The sequence below is a fragment of the Salmo salar genome, chromosome 11 (assembly GCF_965601325.2).
Source record: "Salmo salar chromosome 11, fSalSal1, whole genome shotgun sequence".
Lineage (NCBI taxonomy): Eukaryota > Metazoa > Chordata > Actinopteri > Salmoniformes > Salmonidae > Salmo > Salmo salar.
In genome coordinates this window covers 98,074,561-98,098,547 of record NC_138301.1, presented here as the reverse complement: position 1 = coordinate 98,098,547, position 23,987 = coordinate 98,074,561, and the positions used below count along the sequence as shown (strand labels likewise).

Genomic DNA, 23,987 nt, shown 5'->3' with positions numbered 1-23,987 from the left:
ATCCATTAGTGTGTGTGTGCGTGTGCGTGTGCGTGTGTGTGTGTGTGTGAGAGAGAGAGAGAGAGAGAGAGAGAGAGAGAGATACATGCGTAGTTGGGTTTTATTCCTGTTTCACATTACTAGGTTTCCATTGAAACAGTCACACAAGAAACAGTCACACAATGTAAAAGCGCGGTGGTAATGCATTCTTTAGGAGTCGATCTTTGATTTCGTCCCGGACCCTGCTGTTGTCAGAGCTTCATCATTATATTCAAACCTAGACTCTACACTTTCCTCAGTAGTCCGATTTGGGGCTGCTTTACCGTTTGTCATGCGGTCTTCTTTTGGGGGTTTTCAAAGTTGAACCTTTATAATCGTTGTTTATCAACACATAAAGTCACGACACGGTATATCGTTCATCCTCCACCCTTCTTTCCTCCCTCCTTCTCTCCCCTTCGTCTCGTGTGGTTCAGTCCCACCCCCTGCTGTCTGGTATTGCCGTCCTCTACAATACAAAACTGTATTTCTTAGTACCTCCCCCTAGTTTCGCTTCCTTTTGCACTGCACTCGATCAGTCTCTGCCTACCTTCCTTGGTATCCTCACTACCACCTCTTCACCTGCGAACGACTTTCACGGATCCGAGCTCGCCCGAACCTCCCTAGAACACATCGGGATATTTCTTCTTATCTGTCGAACTCCCGTTTCCCCACGGGTCGACTTGGTCACTCTGTTTCTCTGTGTACTCATGCTTACCAACTTGCCGAGCCGAAGGATTTCTCTCTCTTGAGCATGAGAAGGACCGCCAACTCATCCACAATTCAACATCTAAGATTGAGCTACCAGCATGCACACTGGATACATATGCTCCAGCAAAAGTTTTCGTCCAGAAAACTAAAGCACCTTGGACCACATATTCCGAGCACAGGGGAGAATCAGTTTTAGGTAAGCCTGCATAAGTGTAGCTTCATTTGCGTTAAATTTAATATTTTATATACACACTATACCAGTTATTAGAGTAGCTAGAGGTTATGCTGTAGCCTATTGACAGCTATGGCGATTTTGCATGGTCAACATGATAGGCTACAGTGTTCTTTTCTGGACGGATGCGTTTTTCTTTGCTTTATCATTGTCAAATCAGGCATCGTGTTGTCTTATATATAGCCTATTTGAGTTTTGTGTTTCCATGTGTCCAACCTATGTTGTTGTTATTTATCTCAAGTAACATTCACTAAATGTCCATTACTGTGGATATGAACAACGCTAGATCCTAATACCTTACATTTACATGCAAAGTGAGTTGGTGGTTCAGTGCAGTAGGCGATAGATAGGCTGAATTCTCATCGCATATGACTGGAGACGGCATGTATGTAATGCGAGGCTGCAGAGGAGGACGAAATAATGAAAGAGCGTAATAGTGAGGGGGAGAAAGGATTAAAATTCAGTTTTCTGTCCACGCATAGTTTCTTTCACACTGACCCTCGCCTCAATGAATGGACCGTCTGAATCAGACCAGGGCACATTGAAGTTCCAGGCACAGCATCATAATATGCTTGTGTATTTTGTACTAGAAAAAACGGGGTTCAGCTCAAACGTTGATTCCCATTCCCATGTGGGATTATATCAACATTACTACAGTTGATTGCGCAGTGTGAGTCCCTATCAGTTCATTTTACAACATACGACTTAAATACCGACGCTTCTGAAATTCAAGACTTATGCCGCATTTCAATTGCTCACATTTCAAGCATCGTTAGTTTGTTTCTAGCGAAGTGTGGAATGAAGGCTACCCGTTTCACCTGCTGTATGGAGTGTAATGCAATGGTGAAATGCATTCATGTTAGTCTCTCAGTTGTTAATATGCAGTAATTGGTGTGTCACTTATTTTATCTTATCCGTGAATACTTTCAAACACAGTTTTAGAGAGAATCCATCGTGCAAGTGTATGCGTGTGTGTATGTGTGTAACAATATAGTAAATGCGACAATATCAGGACTGTTGCCTCATTAGTCTACCTTTTCAACACAGACCTGTATGTTGGAGAGCAGCTTGATCAATAATTCAAAGATGCTGATGTTAATGGCTTATTCAAATCAATTCAATAGAGCAGAAATGTTATGATCAGAAAATATATGTATGTTTAGGAGGTTGCACCATCGAGCCAAAGTTGCCTCTCCTTCCCTTCAAGTGAAGTTGTGTGAGTGCGCTACTGTCGACTAACTGCGGGGGGAGCTCGCGCTCTTTTGGCTCATGTGTCATATCATCATCTACAGGCAGGATAATTGACTGGTGCTGATGAATACACGATTAGAAATGCAACTCCACTTTTAGTGGGCAATTCGTTTTTTAGAACTAACGACTGGGTTTTATAACTAACGACTGGGACTTCTTCTTCTTTACTTTGTGCCTTTATATATGTGCCAATAGTGTTCGTTATCCTTCCAGTTACAGATCCATCATGTACTCTCGGTCTTACTCTCCTGAACCCATTTTAATTCCACATCAGACAAATGTAATTTCAAACAGACATGGTACAGCAATGATTGAACTAAGATACATTTTCTCTTGACATCTTCATATGAATCAAATCATAATAACGACATATACTGTAGAGTGGTCATTTCAACATGTTCATTGATCAAGATAAAAGTAGGCCACAGCAGCAGCAAGAACAGATTTACTGTCATTGGTAATATCACTATTGACATCATATCCATGCTGCCATGTGGCCTGTTTTGTGATCAACACCAAGTTGAAAGTTGTCAATCGATATAGCTCTCTTCAAGTCCACTCTGAATGACATTCCATTTCTACTCTGCATTTTAAGTGCTCTTTACAATGGACACTTTCCACGAACTGTTTTTTCAGGCAAGGCATTAACACATACATATTGACAGTATGCCAATATGTTATATCACATTATTCTGCGATTAACATGCATGAAAAAATGGCTACAGCCACAAAACAAAGTATTTTTTTAATATGTCGCATGGCTAATTCAATCAGATGGCCTTTAGATTTCATATATGATGGCAACATATAATCATTTTCAAAGAGAAACGGCTCACAATCACATATGCCAAAAAGAAAATGCCTGCAGGAGCTTGAGGCTACAGCTGTGTCCCATGCTTGGTGACACTGTGTTGACGAAGCCTTCAAAGCCTGGGAGTACATGCTGCAGCATAATGTTTTGTGACTCCTGCTGTGCACTCCAATGATGGATTGATTGCAACCTCATGTTGCCATGATTCACAAAGGCAAATAAAGGACTACACACTAGACTACACACACTTTTACACACACACACACACACACACACACACACACACACACACACACACACACACACACACACACACACACACACACACACACACACACACACACACACACACACACACAGATTAGGGAGCATAGTTGCACATTCTCCCTAAATAGATAAACTGAGAGGTAGGCAGTGGCCCATTCTCCTTATGTATGGACAAGAATATCAAATACAAGCCCTCTCAGTGCTGGAGCTAGAAGAGCTAACTGTCTCACATTGCCAAGAGGCATCAGGCGTCTCCACTATTGGCTGGACTAGCAGTGTGTGCTGGTTGCAGCTGGAGTGGCCGGAAAGGCTTCCTTCCAGAGGGAATAAAAAACCTGTTTTGATGGGAAGAAAAACAACAGTGGTCAAATCAAGCCATGTGTCAGAACAACACATAACGGACGGTGAACTTCATTACAAATTGCAGTGGTAATCATTTGACCTGCAGTTGTCCTCTGGCCTGTACTTCTCCTCTGGGGCTACCACAAGACCTAAGCAGAAATGAAGTTTCTGGATGTGTTAGTTGACGTGAGGGTACTGTGGGATTGCTTGACCAGTAACTAAAGACAAAAAAAATCTACGACTCGTACCTATTCGTTATGTACTCCTATATAAAATGTTCCTATATGCACTTGCCCAGAGTGCAACTGTGAGATGTGCATACTGCATCTCACCATGCACTCATATACATATATGTATTTCCTACTTACTCTATGTACTTTCCAATACAGTAGTGAGCTAATGGGATGAGTATGCATGGCTTACCGTGCACAGCAGGGATAGTGCCCTACAGCTGAAGGAAGCCTCAAAAATCTCTCAGTGAGTCAATCAAGGCAGACATTTTTTTATGCCTGCAAAATTAATATAGACACCTCAATCAATTATTTATCAGTCAAATACGTACCTTGAGGAGGTATTCACATCCCTTGACTTTCTCTACATTTTGTTGTTACAGCCTGAATTTAAATAGATTAAATTGGCCCACACACAATACCCCATAATGTTAACCTCTATGTGACCGGCGGGACGAATTCGTCCCACCTACGTAACATCCACTGCCAGCCTGTGGCGCGATTTTCAAAATCTTCAAAATCCTATTACTTCAATTTCTCAAACATATGACTATTTTACAGCCATTTAAAGATAAGACTCTCGTTAATCTAACCACACTGTCCGATTTCAAAAAGGCTTTACAACGAAAGCAAAACATTAGATTATGTCAGCAGAGTACCAAGCCAGAAATAATCAGACACCCATTTTTCAAGCCAGCATATAATGTCACCAAAACCCAGAAGACAGCTAAATGCAGCACTCACCTTTGATGATCTTCATCAGATGACAACCCTAGGACATTATGTTATACAATACATGCATGTTTTGTTCAATCAAGTTCATATTTATATCAAAAACCAGCTTTTTACATTAGCATGTGACGTTCAGAACTAGCATACCCCCCGCAAACTTACGGGGAATTCGCTAACATTTTACTAAATTACTCACGATAAACGTTCACAAAAAGCATAACAATTATTTTAAGAATTATAGATACAGACCTCCTCTATGCACTCGATATGTCCGATTTTAAAATAGCTTTTTGGTGAAAGCACATTTTGCAATATTCTAAGTATATAGCCCAGGCATCACGGGCTCGCTATTTAGACACCCGGCAAGTTTAGCACTCACCATAATCATATTTACTATTATAAAAATGTCATTACCTTTTGTTGTCTTCGTCAGAATGCACACCCAGGACGTCTACTTCAATAACAAATGTTGGTTTGGTCCAAAATAATCCATCGTTATATCCGAATAGCGGCGTTTTGTTCGTGCGTTCCAGACACTATCCGAAATAGTAAAGAAGTGTCGCGCGCTTGGCGCAATTCCTGACAATAAAATTCAAAGTATTCAATTGCCGTACGTCGAAGCATGTCAACCGCTGTTTAAAATCAATTTTTACGTCATTTTTCTCGTAGAAAAGCGGTAAAATTCCGACAGGGAATCTCCTTTTCGGCAAACAGAGGAAAAAATCCCAAAGGCGGGGGCGGTCGGGGTCACGCGCATAAGCTAGTGTCTCTTGATGGGCCACTTGAGAAAGGCGATAATGTGTTTCAGCCTGGGGCTGGAATGACGACATTCTGTTTTTTCCCGGGCTATGAGAGCCTATGGACGACGTGGGAAGTGTCACGTTAGAGCAGAGATCCTTAGTAAATGATAGAGATGGCAAAGAAGTTCCAGAAATGGTCAGACAGGCCACTTCCTGTAAAGGAATCTCTCAGGTTTTGACCTGCCATTTGAGTTCTGTTATACTCACAGACACCATTCAAACAGTTTTAGAAAATTTAGGGTGTTTTCTATCCATATGTAATAAGTATATGCATATTCTAGTTACTGAGTAGGAGTGGTAACCAGATTAAATCGGGTATGTTTTTTATCCAGCCGTGTCAATGCTGCCCCCTAGCCCTAACAGGTTTTAAAGTGGAATTATGTTTTTCAATTTTTTTTTACAAATTATTAAAATGTAAAGCTGAAATGTATTGAGTCAATATGTATTCAACCCCTTTGTTAAGGCAAGCCTAAATAAGTTCAGGAGTAAAAATGTTCTTAACAAGTCCCATAATAAGTTGCATGGACTTGATTTTTTAATGACTACCTCATCTCTGTACCCCACACACACAATTATCTGTAAGGTCCCTCAGTCGAGCAGTGAATTTAAAACACAGATTCAACCACAAAGACCAGGGATGTTTTCCAGTGTCTCGCAAAGAATGGCACCTATTGGCAGATGGGTAAAAATAAAGAAAAGCACACACTGAATATACCTTTGAGCATGGATGGTGTATCAATGCACCCAGTCACTACAAAGAAGCAGGCGTCCTTCCTAACTCAGTTGCCAGAGAGAAAGGAAACCACTCAGGGATTTCACCATGATGACAATAGTAACTTTTAAACAGTTACAGAGTTTAACCTCTTGGGGCTAGGTGGGACGCTAGCGTGCCACCCGTGGTGCACTCCATCAACAGCAGGTGCATTTCAAGAGCGGCAAATTTGAATCCAAATAAATGTCAAAATTCAAATTTTTCAAAAATACAACTATGTTACACCATTTGAAAGATAAACATCTCCTTAATCTAACCACGTTTTACGATTTCAAAAAGGTTTTACGGCGAAAGCATAAATTTAGAGTATGTTAGGACAGTACATTTACAAGAGTTGTGTGTAATGTTTTGTCAAGTCAAAGACAGGGTCACCAAAACCATAAAACCAGCTAAAATGATACACTAACCTTTTACAATCTCCATCAGATGACACTCCTAGGACATTATGTTAGACAATGCATGCATTTTTAGTTCTATCAAGTTGATATTTATATCCAAAAACAGCGTTTTACTATGGCATTGATGTTGAGGAAATCGTTTCCCTCCAATAACCGGCAGTCAAGTCAGCGTCACAAATTAAATAATTAAAATTAGAAAACATTGGTAAAATATTATATTGTCATTTAAAGAATTATAGATTTACATCTTTTGAACGCAATCAACTTGCCAGATTTAAAAATAACCTTACTGGGAAATCACACTTTGCAATAATCTGAGCACTGTGCCCAGAAAAATACGCGTTGCGATACAGACTAGACGTCATGTTGGGGAGATCTAAAATCGAAAATACTATGTAAATAATCCATTACCTTTGATTCTCTTCATCAGATGTCACTTCCAGGTATCACAGGTCCATAACGAATGTAGTTTTGTTCAAAAAAGCTCATCATTTATGTCCAAAAATCTCCGTCTCGTTAGCACATGATGTAAGCCAGCCGGACTTCTCGTCATGAACTAGGGGAAAAAATATATTTCCGTTCGTTCAAACATGTCAAACGTTGTATAGCATAAATCATTAGGGCCTTTTTTAACCAGAACATGAATAATATTCAAGGTGGACGAATGCATACTCTTTTATAACGTATTGGAACGAGGGTACCCAACATGAAGTAGCGCGCCAGGTGTCTAATGGGACATCATCGTTCCATGGCTCTTGTTCGGTCAGATCTCCCTCCAGAAGACTCAAAACACTTTGTAAAGGCTGGTGACATCTAGTGGAAGCAATAGGAAGTGCCAAAATATTCCTAAACCCCTGTGTTTTTCAATGGGATAGGTTTAAAGTCAATACAACACATCAGGTATCCACTTCCTGTCAGAAAATGTCTCAGGGTTTTGCCTGCCAAATGAGTTCTGTTATACTCACAGACACCATTCAAACAGTTTTGGAAACTTTAGAGTGTTTTCTATCCATATATAATAAGTATATGCATATTGTAGTTACTGGGTAGGATTAGTAACCAGATTAAATCGGGTACATTTTTTTTATCCAGACGTGCAAATGCTGCCCCCTAGACCCAACAGGTTAATGGAGGTGATAGAAGAACACTGAGGATTCATCAACAACAATACGAACATAATTGACAGAGTGAAAAGAAGGAAGCCTGTACGGAATTTAAAAAAGGAATGCATCCTGTTTGCACAAGGCACTAAAGTAATACTGCAAAATCAATAAACTTTTTGTCCTGAATACAAAATGTTATATTTGGGGCAAATCCAATACAACACATTACTGAGTACCACATTCCATATTTTGAAGCATAGTTGCGGTTGCATCATGTTATGGGTATGCTTGTAATCGTTAAGGACTGGGGAGTTTTTCAGGATAACAAAGGAACGTAATGGAGCTAAGCACAGGCAAAATCCTAGAAGAAAACCTGGTTCAGTCTGCTTTCCACCAGACACTGGGAGGTGAATTCTCCTTTCAGCAGTAAAACATGAGGCCAAATCTACACTGGAGTTGCTTACCAAGAAGACTGAATGTTCCTGAGTGGGCGAATTACAGTTTTAACTTAAATCTGCTTAAAAATCTATGGCAAGACTTAAATGGTTGTCTAGCAATGATCAATTAACAATTAGACCGAGCTTGAAGAGTTGAAAAGAACAATGGGCAACTATTGTACAATCCAGGTATGCAAAGCTCTTAGAGACCAACCCAGAAAGTCTTACAGATGTAATCACTGCCAAAGGTGATTGTAAGGGGTTTGATGTGAATACTTATGTAAATGAACTATTTCTGTTTTTAATAAATTTGCAAACATTTCTAAAAACATATTTTCACTTTGTCATTATGGGGTATTGTGTGTAGATGGATGAACAAAAAAATATTTAATCCATTTTGAATTCAGGCTGTAACACAATAAAAGGTGTAGTAAGTCAAGACAGATTAATACTTTCTGAAGGCACTGTATACTGTACAGTATATGCACCTTCATCAGGGGTGAACCCTAATGCTATGTTATACACTGGTGGTGAAACTGAACTGACATGAAACTGAACTGACATTATCTATCCCCACTGTAGAAGACACATCTGTGTGGTTGTGAAATACCAATATTATTTCTAACCTGTAAGTGAATGTAGGTGTATAGCAATGTGTAAAATGTAGATTTATTTGACTATTTCTAATATCATACACAAAAAAGAGCGTGTAATGATACAAAACCCATACAATATTCACTGTCAGAATATCTACAAAGATGAAAACAGTAAATAAACTTCAACCATATAATTATGACAGCCTAGCCATCAATCAGGCCAGGTGGAAAACAACGACAACACAAACATGTTTACTTCAAGAAAGTCTAATGTTTGGTCAGTGTTAAATAAGTGAGGTTGATTCACAGGTGCATGTCCACCTAGCTACATTCTGATCATTTTATGGATAAAAAAAATCCATATATAGATCAATTCACAAATGTAATCCCAAACTTTACCCAAAGGCAGGACCAAGGAAAATTTGCATTCATTTAAGGAGAGCGAAGAACATAGCCTGAGGAACATTGATTGACCAGATACGTTTCTGTTGAAAGACATAGTAGTCTGTACAAACTTGTGAACGTGACCTTGGCTTGAATCATCTTGATTTTAGTGCACAGCAAATGATCCAGTGTCTAAATGGGTTCACAATTTCAGTGTTAAATTAACACAGTTTAGTTTAACGCCTTATTTGCATATTTCCCAGAGTGCCTTGCTTTTCAAGTGAATTGTAGAGTTACCACCATGACTGTATTTGTTAGTGACAGAGACATAGTTATTGCATTCATTCTCAATCCTGTGGCCTTCACCAAGTGAATATTTTATCATTCATTTAAAAAAATATATTTTTCTCTGTTTAGTTTTTCTAGATTTTTTAGTGTTTTTATTTTTATTAAAAAAACAACAAAATTCAATCTTCTAAGTCCACAACAATGCTTAAACCACACCAGGAGAACACTGTTGAGGTCTGGGAAAAATCTAAGAATATTTATTTGGGGCGTGTTGATACCGTTTATTCAGTGTACACCAGCAAAATAACTTGTTTGGTTAGCGGTGTTTCTGTAGCACACATGATTTTAGAGTTTGCTAAACTAATCACCACTGTATTGATGCAAATAATCATCATCATTCTGCCAGGTAGGCATAGGATACATTGTTGTGAACATTTAATTGAAAAGGTTTTTGGGAAAGCCTTTCCATCTACCAGAAAACAGTTATCAATATTAGCATCATCGCTAACGGCTACACAATGTCAGTGTATATGAGATGAGAAATAGAGTCAGTCACAGGACACCGAACTGAGTAAAACATACGTTATTTTACTCTATGAAAAGTTCATAATACAAAATCCACACAGGGATAAAACAATAACTATACATACAACGAACAACCAACAGTAGAACAATAACGCACAACACATACTGAATATCAGAGGATTTAAATAGGGAAGTAATCATAACGAAATGGGAACCAGGTGTGAACAATTAAGACATAACAAATGGACAAAGAAACATGGATCGGTGGCAGCTAGAAAGCCGGTGACGATGACCGCCGAACGCCGCCCGAACAAGGAGAGGCACCAACTTCGGCGGAAGTCGTGACACACAAAGTGGTAGACAAACTCATGTCTGATGATAATCTTGTGCAAGTGAATTAATATTCTAAAAGGTTCAATACCTTTAGTTGATTTCCTACAGCGTTCAATACATTATTGAATTTTGTTGAATTCTGTTTTAATGTCTGAATTCCATGATTCCACCTACATTCTCTGCATCGCAGATTTTATAGGGCTCTACATTCAGAATGACTGCCTGCCTGCCAGGTTGGGAAGACTACGTTATGAGACTACCTAAACCATCCAAACTGGAACAGACATTTAATTAACAGGTGCAATAAATCCAGATAGGATTAACAGATAGGATTACTTTAGAAAAATGTGTTATTTATATTTGAGTAGCATAAGATTAATTAATTAATCAATGTTCGTGCAAACACAGATATTTAAAAAAACGATAACATTTTTTTTAACCCGTAATAGAGCATGCTAGGAAATATGATAATGATGGGTGTGGTATAATGATAACGCTGGTTATTAACACAAATGTGTGTTAATTTAACACCTACAGAGTTCATTTAACACTTGAATCAACACTATAAATGTTGCACTGAAAAATCTGCACTATCCACTGGGAACAGACATCAATTCAATGTCTATTCCATGATGGTTCAACGTAATTTCATTGAATGACATGGAAACAACCAGAGTGTGCCGAGTGGATAGGTAACACTGGCCAATTTGCTGTGTGCAAGATTTTGTTTGGGATCTTTTTTTTTTACTCTTGTCTTGTATATTTTGATAGTTATCTTTTAGCTTCTAATGGATTAGATTAAATTTGAATAGGAGAGAGGCTGGTCTTTTTGAAAGGCATTTTCATCATGCCATAATAATGCAGCCATTATTGAATCTAAACGGTATTAGCCTCAGGAGAGAGAATGCAATTAAAAGATAATAATGAAAAGTAAATCTTACTGCCTCTGGGTCTACATTGTTTATTGTTTCTGGTCTTCTCACATTTGTATTTGTTTTGTAGGACATTTTTTAATCTTACAGCCTACATTTTCTGTATTTAGACAACAAATTAGACAGCAGCATACATGTTTGAAAGAATGTATGTATTACTATTTGATTGCTAAATGTTTCACTATCAAGATCCAAATATTACTTTGGTCAAATCTAGGACTACAGTGCAATACGGGTTATTCTTGCTATGCATTTTAATGAATCACTGACGGACAGAGACAATTTGGATAATTATCCCATATGTCATTTAGCTGATGACCTGATTCTACAGTTGTAGTATCTTAATTTGATCACCCTGTCGAAAGAGAACATTCCTGCAATGCAGGTCATTTTTCAATTATGTGTATTTGCAGTTTAAAAAGACTTCTGAAGTTTAATTTCCACTTTGAACTTTTAGACTTGATTTTCCTTCTATCAACCCCTATAAAAATGTAAATTCATTATAATCCACACAATAATTCAAATTTCCTGCTGTAGCAAACACGCTCAAATTGAGATGCTATACATATGAAGCAACATGTTGGTTTTTATGCCACCACTGTAAAAGCTATTAGTCATGAATGAAGGCTTTATGGCTTCACAATAACAAACGCATTGCCATTCCTGAGACCATGTATAGTTGACAATGTATCTTGGTATGTTGCTGGGTGGCCCTATTGATGCAGGTATACATTTTCTCATTAATATAAAACATTATTATCATCATAAATCTTGCCATATAGGCCATTCATCATGATTGGCACCAATAATAGTGATATGGAATCCTTACAGTCAAAGCCATTAACAGTACTGTATTTAACTATGGCTTTTCCTGGATGTTGGGTGGCCAATCAAAAATGCATATTATGATCAATGGTAAACTAAAAAACAAGTTAATTGTGTAGATACAGTGAGGCAAAAAAGTATTTGATCCCCTGCTGATTTTGTACGTTTGCCCACTGACAAAGAAATGAGCAGTCTATCATTTTAATGGTAGGTTTATTTGAACAGCGAGAGACAGAATAACAACAAAATAATCCAGAAAAACTCCTGTCATCAATTGATTTGCATTTTAATGAGGGAAATAAGTATTTGACCCCCTCTCAATCAGAAAGATTTCTGGCTCCCAGGTGTCTTTTATACAGGTAACGAGCTGAGATTAGGAGCACACTCTTAATTAAAGGGAGTGCTCCTAATCTCAGCTGTTACCTGTATAAAAGACACCTGTCCACAGAAGCAATCAATCAATCAATCAGATTCCAAACTCTCCACCATGGCCAAGACCAAAGAGCTCTCCAAGGATGTCAGGGACAAGATTGTAGACCTACACAAGGCTGGAATGGGCTACAAGACCATCGCCAAGCAGCTTGGTGAGAAGGTGACAACAGTTGGTGCAATTATTCGCAAATAGAAAAAACACAAAATATCTGTCAATCTCCCTCGGCCTGGGGCTCCATGCAAGATCTCACCTCGTGGAGTTACAATGATCATGAGAACGGTGAGGAATGGGAGGATCTTGTCAATGATCTCAAGGCAGCTGGAACCATAGTCACCAAGAAAACAATTGGTAACACACTACGCCGTGAAGGACTGAAATCCTGCAGCGCCCGCAAGGTCCCCCTGCTCAAGAAAGCACATATACATGCATGTCTGAAGTTTGCCAATGAACATCTGAATGATTCAGAGGACAACTGGGTGAAAGTGTTGTGGTCAGATGAGACCAAAATGGAGCTCTTTGGCATCAACTCAACTCGCCGTGTTTGGAGGAGGAGGAATGCTGCCTATGACCCCAAGAACACCATCCCTACCATCAAACATGGAGGTGGTAACATTATGCTTTGGGTGTGTTTTTCTGCTAAGGGGACAGGACAACTTCACCGCATCAAAGGGACAATGGACGGGGCCATGTACCGTCAAATCTTGGGTAAGAACCTCCTTCCCTCAGCCAGGGCATTGAAAATGGGTTATTGAATGACATGCATGACAATGACCCAAAACACATGGCCAAGGCAACAAAGGAGTGGCTCAAGAAGAAGCACATTAAGGTCCTGGAGTGGCCTAGCCAGTCTCTAGACCTTAATCCCATAGAAAATCTGTGGAGGGAGCTGAAGGTTCGAAATGCCAAACGTCAGCCTCGAAACCTTAATGACTTGGAGAAGATCTGCAAAGAGGAGTGGGACAAAATCCCTCCTGAGATGTGTGCAAACCTGGTGGCCAACTACAAGAAACGTCTGACCTCTGATTGCCAACAAGGGTTTTTCCACCAAGTACTAAGTCATGTTTTGCAGAGGGGTCAAATACTTATTTCCCTCATTAAAATGCAAATCATTTTATAACATTTTTGACATGCGTTTTTCTGGATTTTGTTGTTGTTATTCTGTCTCTCACTGTTCAAATAAACCTACCATTAAAATTATAGACTGCTCAGTTCTTTGTCAGTGGGCAAACGTACAAAATCAGCAGGGGATCAAATACTTTTTTTTCCCTCACTGTAATCCTCTAAGAAAGCCAAATGTCCAAACCTCATGTCTCTATCATAATATGTCATAATCTGTTAAAAACATATTAGAGTTCTTACCCTTGTAGGATGGTCAAAATTAGGGCGACTAAATCAATGGAGGCCAGAGAAGGAGGCCAGAGAAAAGAAGTGGTCAAAAATCAGGAAAATAGAAACACGCCAGCTAGGCTGGATGCTGTGAGAGAATTAACCTCTATGGGCTAGGTGGGACGCTTGCGTCCCACCTACTCAACAACCAGTGTAATCCCGTGGCGCGATATTCAAATACCTTCAAACATATGACTATTTTACACCATTTTAAAGACAAGACTCTCGTTAATCTAACCACACTGTCCGATTTCAAAAAGGCTTTACAACGAAAGCAAAACATTAGATTATGTCAGCAGAGTACCCAGCCAGAAATAATCAGACACCCATTTTTCAAGCTAGCATATAATGTCACATAAACCCAAACCACAGCTAAATGCAGCACTAACCTTTGATGATCTTCATCAGATGACACACCTAGGACATTATGTTATACAATACATGCATGTTTTGTTCAATCAAGTTCATATTTATATCAAAAACCAGCTTTTACATTAGCATGTGACTAGCATTCCCACCGAACACTTCCGGTGAATTTACTAAATTACTCACGATAAACGTTCACAAAAAACATAACAATTATTTTAAGAATTATAGATACAGAACTCCTATATGCACTCGCTATGTCCGATTTTAAAATAGCTTTTTGGTGAAAGCACATTTTGCAATATTCTGAGTAGATAGCCCAGCCATCACAGGCTAGCTATTTTGACACCCACAAAGTGTGGTACTCACCAAACTCCGATTTACTATTAGAAAAGTTTGATTACCTTTGGTGTTCTTCGTCAGAATGCACTCCAAGGACTTCTACTTCAATAACAAATGTTGGTTTGGTCCCAAATAATCCATAGTTATATCCAAATAGCGGCGTTTTGTTCGTGCGTTCAAGACACTATCCGAAGGGTAAATAAGGGTGATGCGCCCGACGCGTTTCGTGACCAAAAATGTCTATTTATTCCATTACCGTACTTCGAAGCATGTCAACCGCTGTTTAAAATCAATTTTTATGCCATTTTTCTCGTAAAAAAGTGATAATATTCCGACCGGGAGTGGTTGTTTTCGTTCAAAGAGAGAGAAAGTAAACATGGTGTCAGCTCGGGCACGCGCACCCCAGTCTCATTGTTCTCAGATCGACCACTTACAAAATGCGCTAATGTTTTTCAGCCAGGGCCTGCAAAGCCACCATTCAGCTTTCTGGCGCCTTCTGAGAGCCTATGGGAGCGTTAGAAAATGTCACGTCATGCCAGAGATCCCCTGTTTTGGTTAGAGATGATCAAGAAGGCCATGAAATGGTCAGAGAGAGCGCTTCCTGTTTGGAATCTTCTCAGGTTTTGGCCTGCCAAATTAGTTCTGTTATACTCACAGACACCATTCAAACAGTTTTAGAAACTTTAGGGTGTTTTCTATCCAAATCAAACAATTATATGCATATTCTAGTTACTGGGCAGGAGTAGTAACCAGATTAAATCGGGTACGTTTTTTATCCGGCCGTGCAAATACTGCCCCTAGCCCCAACAGGTTATTAAGGCAATCTGATAGGCTTACCATTGAACTCATCATCTATTTTCTCAAAGTTCCTGTTCTTTTTCAAAGACTTCTCACAAAAACAAGCATATCTCCGTGAAGTGGTTGTTCCACTGGATATCATAAGGTGAATGCACCAATTTGTAAGTCGCTCTGGATAAGAGCGTCTGCTAAATGAAGTAAATGTAAATGTAAATGTCAACGGAGCACTGAGATATTTATTTTCAAAGCCTTTTACATTTAATTCAGCTCATGTCATGGTAATTTAGCTATTTGCGGGACGTGGGAAACAACTTGGAAGACAATGACCACAAAATGTAAAATCCTCAAAAGTTTCAGCGAGAAAGCTGCACTGCTCTGTCAACAAGAGTTTGGTGCTTATTATTGGACGTATTAAGTTACGAAATACCAGTTTTTGGATAGAATGATAATGATATGTTTGAGAAAGACCCCACTGAAAGATTCAGAACATGAATAATCCTATTAGTCTTGGTAAAATGTATTTTATAACATAAGGAAGTGAAATGTCACTCTGGGCAGAGTGGATGTCCTTCGGGCCACACTACACCCCCATAAATAACAAAGCCTCCACCATTTGGACAAAACCCCTGAATCTTGAGAAAAAGCCCAGAGGCCTCTGCAGACAGCAGAAGCCCAGTACCCTGGTTGCTTACGTGTTGGGTTGGACTCTATTCTCCAGTTCACCTGATGACAGGTTAGAAAGAAGAGAGGGAAGAGATGAAACTCCCCTACGGGTGCTATTGGGCATCCTTACTGTAGCCTGCTGAGGCTGCTGGGATTATTAATAAACAATGGCAACCTGGTGGGGTGGAGGGGATCCTGCCAGTTGGCAACTCCTCCTCACCGCTGGTACCAGTCAGTCCCCAGTCAGTGCAGTACAGTGAGGGGGCTGGCTGCCAAGGCTGCCTGGAAAATTAAAAGCTCACTAAGAAATTCCACATGTGCATCTCTCTCTCTCTCTCTCTCGCTCTCTTTCTCGCTATGCCTCGGTCGGTTGTCTTCTATCTCTGGCGAATTAGAGAATTAGCGTTGTCTTGATGCTAATCCCCCCGTTTGATATGCTCCTGTCTAAACCCACGTTCTCCTCCATGTTTTTTGATAGAAACCCCCCCCAAAAAATGGCAAGGCCATTTGTTTTTTTCATTGAGATCAAATAAAGATAGGGTTCAAAGGGTTCAAAGATAAATGTTCTCTCTTTAATGAGATTTACTCATCCTGCACTGTTCGGTGCTCTGTCAGTGGTCTCCTTGAAACTATCTTCAGGACCATCTTCTCATATATTCTCACCACGAACTTAGTTGTGAATTGAGGATGGTGGTCTGCTTAGATGTAATTGGTGCACTATGTAGAAATAGAGGTACTTAGGCTACTCTGACTCAATATGTTGATTCAGATTTGCCACATGGGAGCATCTCTGACGTGGCTTTCCCTACAATTCTGAATGTCCTGACTTTGCCTGCTCACCCAGCAGACCAGCTGGCTGGTGTGTTTACGGTCATATTCAATCACTCCCTATCCCAGTCTGCTGTTCCCACATGCTTCAAGATGGCCACCATTGTTCCTGTACCAAAAGAAGGCAAAGATAACTGAACTAAATGACTATCGCCCCTTGGCACTCACTTCTGTCATCCTGAAGTGCTTTGAGAGAATAGTTAAGGTTCATATCACCTCCACCTTACCTGCCACCCTAAACCCACTTCAGTTTGCATACCGCCCCAACAGGTCCACAGACAATACAATCACCATCACATTGCACACTGCCCTATCCCATCTGGACAAGAGGAATACCTATGTAAGAATGCTGTTCATTGACTACAGCTCAGCATTCAACATCATAGTACCCTCAAAGCTCATCATTAAGCTTAAGGCCCTGGGTCTCAATCCCGCCCTGTGCAATTGGGTCCTGGACTTTCTGACCGGCTGCCCCCAGGTGGTGAAGGTAGGAAACAACATCTCCACTTCGCTGATCCTCAGCACTGGGGCCCCACAAGGGTGCGTGCTCAGCCCCCTCCTGTACTCCCTGTTCACCCATGACTGCATGGCCATGCACGCCTCCAAGTTTGGAGACAACACAACAGTAGTGGGCTTGATCACCAACAACAATGAGACAGCTTACCTCTCACTCAACGTCAACAAAACAAAGGAGATGATCATGGACTTCAGGAAACAGCAGAGGGAGCACCCCCCTATCCACATCGAAGGGACAGTAGTGGAGAAGGTGGAAAGTTTTAAGTTCCTTGGTGTACACATCACAGACAAACTGAAGTGGTCCACCCACACAGACAGTGTGGTGAAGAAGGCGCAACAGTGCCTCTTCAACCTCAGGAGGCTGAAAAAATGTGGCTTGTCACCTAAAACCCTTACAAACTTTTACAGATGCACAATCGAGAGCATCCTGTCGGGCTGTATCACCGGCTGGTACGACAACTGCACCGCCCTCAACTGCAAGGCTCTCTAGAGGGTAGTGCGGTCTACACAACGCATCACCGGGGGCAAACTACCTGCCCTCCAGGACACCTACAGCACCCGATGTCACAGGAAGGCCAAAAAGTTCATCAAGGACAACAAACACCCGAGCCACTGCCTGTTCACCCCACTATCATCCAGAAGGCGAGGTCAGTACAGGTGCATCAAAGCTCGGACCGAGAGACTGAAAAACAGCTTCTATCTCAAGGCCACCAGACTGTTAAACAGCCATCACAAACATAGAGAGGCTGCTGCCAACATATAGACTCAAATACTGTTGGTTAGGGCTTGTAAGTAAGCATTTCACTGTAAGGTTGTATTCACTGTAAGGTTGTACACGTGTTGTATTCGGCACATGTGACAAATATGCAAAAACTGTTCGCTGCTCTGGCACCCCAATGGTGGAACAAGCTCCCTCACGACGCCAGGACAGCGGAGTCAATCACCACCTTCCGGAGACACCTGAAACCCCACCTCTTTAAGGAATACCTAGGATAGGATAAAGTAATCCTTCTAACCCCCCCCCCCCCCTTAAAAGATTTAGATGCACTATTGTAAAGTGGTTGTTCCACTGGATATCATAAGGTGAATGCACCATTTTGTAAGTCGCTCTGGATAAGAGCGTCTGCTAAATGACTTAAATGTAAATGTAAATAAACTTTGATTTGATTTGAAAAGGATTTAATAAAGGTGTCACTTTAAATAAAGCCACTTTAATAATGTTTACATATCCTACATTACTCATCTCATATGTATATACTGTATTTCATACCATCTATTGCATCTTGTCTATGCCACACGGCCATTGCTCATCCATATATTCACATGTACATATTTTTATTACATTCCTTTACATTTGTGTGTATAAGGTAGTTGTTTTGAATTTGTTAGATTACTTGTTAGATATTACTGCACTGTCGGAACTAGAAGCACAAGCATTTCACTACACTCGGATTAACATCTGCTAACCATATGTATGTGACAAATAACATTTGATTTGAAATGCGTGAAAATAGATCATGTCGTTTTGTATGGATGTGTTTGGCTCAAAGACGGATGGCTATGAGATAGATGAAAGTTACTAAGAAACAACTGGGCACACACATTGTTTCCACTTAATTTCAATTAAATTACGTTCAACGAAAGTGGAATAAACGTTGAATTGACGACTGTGCCCAGTGGGTAGGAACCTGCAATGGTTTGAAACTAGATACAATTATTTGCTAGCATCACATCATCATTGCCGTTGTCATCATCATCATCTTCTACTTATTTTTAATCCTTTTCCTCATCACCCCACCATCATCATCATCATCATCACTGACTGCATGCATAAGCTGTTGATCTGGTGCCATTGTTCAGCTCAGAGTCAAGCTGCCTTTTTAGCGCCTTGTACCGAGAGCAAGACTTTAAAAAAAGCCACCAAGTCATTCAGGCAGTCCTGAATCTACCCAACTAAACTGCAATATCAGCTATGGGGGGAAAATTGCTTGGTGCAGCGGGTTTTCGACATCGCCTGCTCTGTCCCTCACAATAACGTGCGGCCAGGTGTAGAGGGAGGAGGAGGAAAAACAAGAGGAGTCTGCTTGATTTAGCGGTAATTATAGAGAGTATTTCCTCCGTCTCCCCGTGAGTGGAAGCAAGTTTCCAATTCTAAGTCCTGTCACCTCGTGATCACTAACGGGTAGAAAGTACCTATTAGATATAGGACAAATTGCAGGGGGCTTCTCCTATGGTCCTCGTTGGGGTGCTTGGGGTGATGGTGAGGGGGAGGATGGGGAATGAGGGGAGATGGAGGTTGAGGTGTTGAGGAGACTGTGGAAACTGTTTTAAAACTCTGGAGACTTTTCCAAGGCAATGACTTTGACATTTGAACTCAGGGAATACATCCGTACAATTTTTTTCCCCAACATATAAAATAGAGTGAAGTCCTGCTCTAGGAGTGTGATGTAATTTCCCTTTCCTAGAATGAGACCGTTTCTAGAGTTCAGAAAATAGACCCTCTTTTTAAGGGTGAGTGCTTCTGGTGATGTGGCTACCTTGGTAATGACAGTATCAGCAATGGCTGACGGCCATGATATCGTGTTTGATTGATAGAGATGCACACTTGGTAATTTTCAAGGTCTTGTTTGATCCTAAGCCAGAGTTTCCCAAACTCGGTCCTCGGAACCCCAAGGGATGCACCTTTTGTTTTTTGCCCTATACACAGCTGATTCAAATAATCAACTAATCATCACGCTTTAATCATTTGAATCAGCTGTGTAGTGTTAGGGCAAAAAACAAAATGTGCACCCTTTGGGGTCCCAAGGACCGAGTTTGGGAAACGCTGTCCTAAGCCAATGCTACTCAGTCATCTTTCTTTGTAAGCTGGGAAAGTGCTGCTTCCAACAGCCAACTGAGTATATAGACTTTAAGTGAAACAACCTCATTGTCAGGGATATCTTTTGCGTCATTATAGCAGTCTGTTACTGTGGAAAGTCATGTAGTCCTCTGTTGCTGCTGGCCAAAGAGTTACATTTTCCATACTCTCCAAATCCTCAATCCCACTATCTTTGTTTGCTCGGTATTGACTCAATGCCGAATTCTAACTTCAGTGCTTTTAACGGCACTGCATTGATGGACATGCAGACTTGTGTGAACATAATTCTAACAAGTTAGAATTAAGCCCATTTCGGTCGATGCCTTTTCACTTCAATAGATGAATCAGTTGCACCCATTTTGAGCCATAGAGAAATTGGGAAAATGTTGATTGAGCAGACCAACTGTGATTCGTAATATGTTGTGTGCCCACCCAACTGGAGGATGATTGAATGACATAGGCTTGGGCAACCTAACTCCATCAACAGTTTTCTCCATTTGCGTGTTCCCTAATTTAAAAACACATGAAATCACCAGCCACCAAAACTATGCCTATGCATTATACAAATCAGTGTTATCGGTCGTTTCCCAGATTTGGCTTCTATTTAGGCTTACTTTGCACAACAGACAAATCCCTTCAATCATTAATTCGAGACGTTCGTCAAAACCTCAGTGCATTTGAAATATAAATGCGATGCAGTCGTTTGCATATGGCGTGATGACTAATTCCTTCAATCATTAATTCGAGACCTTCGTCAAAACCTCAGTGCAACTTCATGCATTTCCTCATGAAAACCCCCCCAGAACCAACAAGGGTCCCAGGCACTGAGATGGAAATGAGTCATGTTTGATGCTGTCAGACTGTTGACAGGGCGCTGACTGAAGACACAGAGTGTTGCAGACACACAATATCTCATGTGATTCAGTCAGTCAGCTTGGTGCTGATTTACTTCATATAGTGTAGTGCCTCATAATGCGGCCCGTGCTAACTGGTGGTGTAGTTGTGTTACGCAGTGCTGCACCACATTTTGCAGGACACTGACTGCACACAGAGTGCTGTGTATGGAACCCTTGGTGCTCAGTCACCCATACCACTTACATGTGCAGTATGCGCTGCTGCTGTGTTTGACAGGCAGAGAGGGACGCTAACTTGATCCTCAGAGACAAGGGGCACGTAGGGACACACACAAGCTCAAATAGGCAGGTATCCATCTACTCTTGTCAAATACTCTGTCAGACATGTACACACACACACACACACACACACACACACACCACACACACACACACACACCTGGCCCTGCTCTCCATCCATATCCCCGCAGAGTGCTGTGTTGTCCTGCTGATGGAGGTAATGCTGTTCGTTGTAATGATGAAGAGGCCTGTGTACGTGAAGCTAGCTGAAGCAGGTACAGTATCCTCTCCAGGCTTTACGCACAGTCAGCACAACAACAATGGAGGGGAGAGCAGAGGCCATGGCGTGCAGAAGTCGCTATAGTGAGCAGAAATTTTGCAATGGAAGTTATGTTTTGATAGCTTTAGAACGGAATACATAAAAAATGTGTCTGTTGTGTGATATTCAATTTCATTCACCACCAACATTGACTTGTTATTTAGATTTTTGGAGTAGTCGTCTTTTTTGTTTGATTCGATGCGTCATTTTCATAACCACTGCTCCCTAGGGATATGAGGGGTGATCTGCACGAATACAGACTGCATCCCATTTCAATAGACAGAAACTAACACTGGCTCTGGAAGAACCTATATTCACAGAAGGCTTGTGACATCACCCAGTTTGTTATGGCACCTAGCAAGTTTGGAAAATCTGGTCCTTTAATTATTTAGAATAGACGACATCTCCTTTCGGATGACATGGAGCATAGATTCGCCCAGCACTTGTGGTGATAGATGAAGTGAGTCTCACTGTGTAGGGATTCATAACACACAGGCAGCATTACGATATGTTTACTTCCAAAAATATAAACGCAACCTGTAAATTGTTGGTCCCATGTTTCATGAGCTGAAATACGCACAAAAAGCGTATTTCTCTCAAATGTTGTGCACAAATTTGTTTACATCCTGTTAGTTAGCATTTCTCCTTTGTCAAGATAATCCATCCACCTGACAGGTGTGGCATATCAAGAAGCTGATTAAATAGCATGATCATTACACAGGTGCACCTTGTGCTGGGAACAATAAAAGGCCACACAACACAATGCCACAGATATCTCAACTTTTGAGGGAGCGTGCAATTGGCATGCTGTCTGCAGAAATTTCCACCGGAGCTTTTGACAGAATTTAATGTTAATTTCTCTACCATAAGTCGCTTCTGGTGTCAATTTAGAGTATTTGTCAGTATGTCCAACCGGTCTCACAACCGCAGACCACATTTATGGCGTTGTGTGGGCAAGCAGTTTGCTGATGTCAATGTTGTGAATATAGTGCCTCATGGCGGATGTGGGGTTATGGTACAGGCAGGCATAAGCTACGGACAACGAACACAATTGCATTTTATCGATGGCAATTTGTATGCACAGAGATACTGTGACGAGATCCTAAGGCCCATTGTCGTGCCGTTCATCCGCCGCCATCAACACGTTTCAGCATGATAATGCACGGACCCATGCTGCAAAAATCTGTACCCAATTTCTGGAAGCTGAAGATGTCCCAGTTCTTCCATTGGTTGCATAATCACCAGCTCTTGATCGACGTGTACGACAGCGTGTTACAGTTCCCGCCAATATCCAGAAACCTTGCACAGCCATTGAAGAGGAGTGGGACAACATTTTACAGGCCACAATCAATAGCCTGATCAACTCTATGCGAAGGAGATGTGTCACACCAGATACTGACTGGTTTTCTGATCCACGCCAGTACCTTATTTTAAGGTCTTTGTGACCAACAGATGCATATCTGTATTCCCAGTCATATCAAATCCATATATAGGGCCTAATGAATTTATTTCAATTGACTGATTTCCTTATATGAACAGTAACTAAGTAAAATCTTTGAAATTGTTGTGTGTTGCGTGTCTATTTTTGTTCAGTATACATATTGGAGTAAGCAATATTGTTGTTGCATGGTAAATTAACACATTAGCCCTGTGGGTATGGCTTGGGAGCTATATAAAGAGGACAACTCAGGGGAAAGATGAGCAGCAGAGCAAATATTTCAAAGGCAAGAAGTCAAGAGCACTCCATTTAAAATAGGGGATGGTAGAATTTGGGTGGTAGAAACCAATATCAAGGGCATGTTTTCACCAATGATAACCTCCATGAACTAGGGAGGGACGAAGAGAAAAGAAAGCTTTCCCTTCCCAAAAATGCACAATCCTTTCAGTCATATCAGCCCTTAAACGTCTGCCGTGGATACCTCTACATATGCAATGTTTGCGTGTGTGTTTAAAGTGTTTTTGTATGTGCGCACATAGTACCCTTTCACTACCTCTCCTCACTAAGCTATTGCCTTTGATTAAGCAAAGTGCTACCTATTTGCTCTGCTTCCGTGGCTGAACACATTCAAACCACTTTCCAACTACTTTCTATCGCTTAACGCCCTCTAAAAAGCCTTAGGTGGCAGTGGCACAACTCCCATGAATTCCATCAAACACACAAAGTCGAACCTCTCCCCACCCCCCACCTCAGTGCAAAAACACAGCGTTTAATAATCATCGGAAAACAGCGAGGCAAAGCCGTGACCTCCATTTGTTTGCCGAGGCTATTTACAGACGCCATGGCGCTTGTGTTTACGACTGTATCATTGAAGGCCTCGACATCATCAGAACAGAGAGATCTCATAACAATAATTTTTTCAGT

The 23,987-nt window shown here is 40.8% G+C and overlaps 1 protein-coding gene across 1 annotated transcript in view; it reads left to right on the top strand.

Annotated features, from left to right (window-relative positions):
• The first annotated feature begins 516 nt into the window (after positions 1–516).
• Positions 517–23,987, top strand: part of brinp1 (BMP/retinoic acid inducible neural specific 1) — a 127,934-nt gene continuing 104,463 nt past the window's right edge. The window contains exon 1 of the mRNA XM_014128697.3: positions 517–922. The gene's annotated coding sequence lies outside the window, so the exon portion shown is untranslated. The remainder of the gene's footprint in view (positions 923–23,987) is intronic.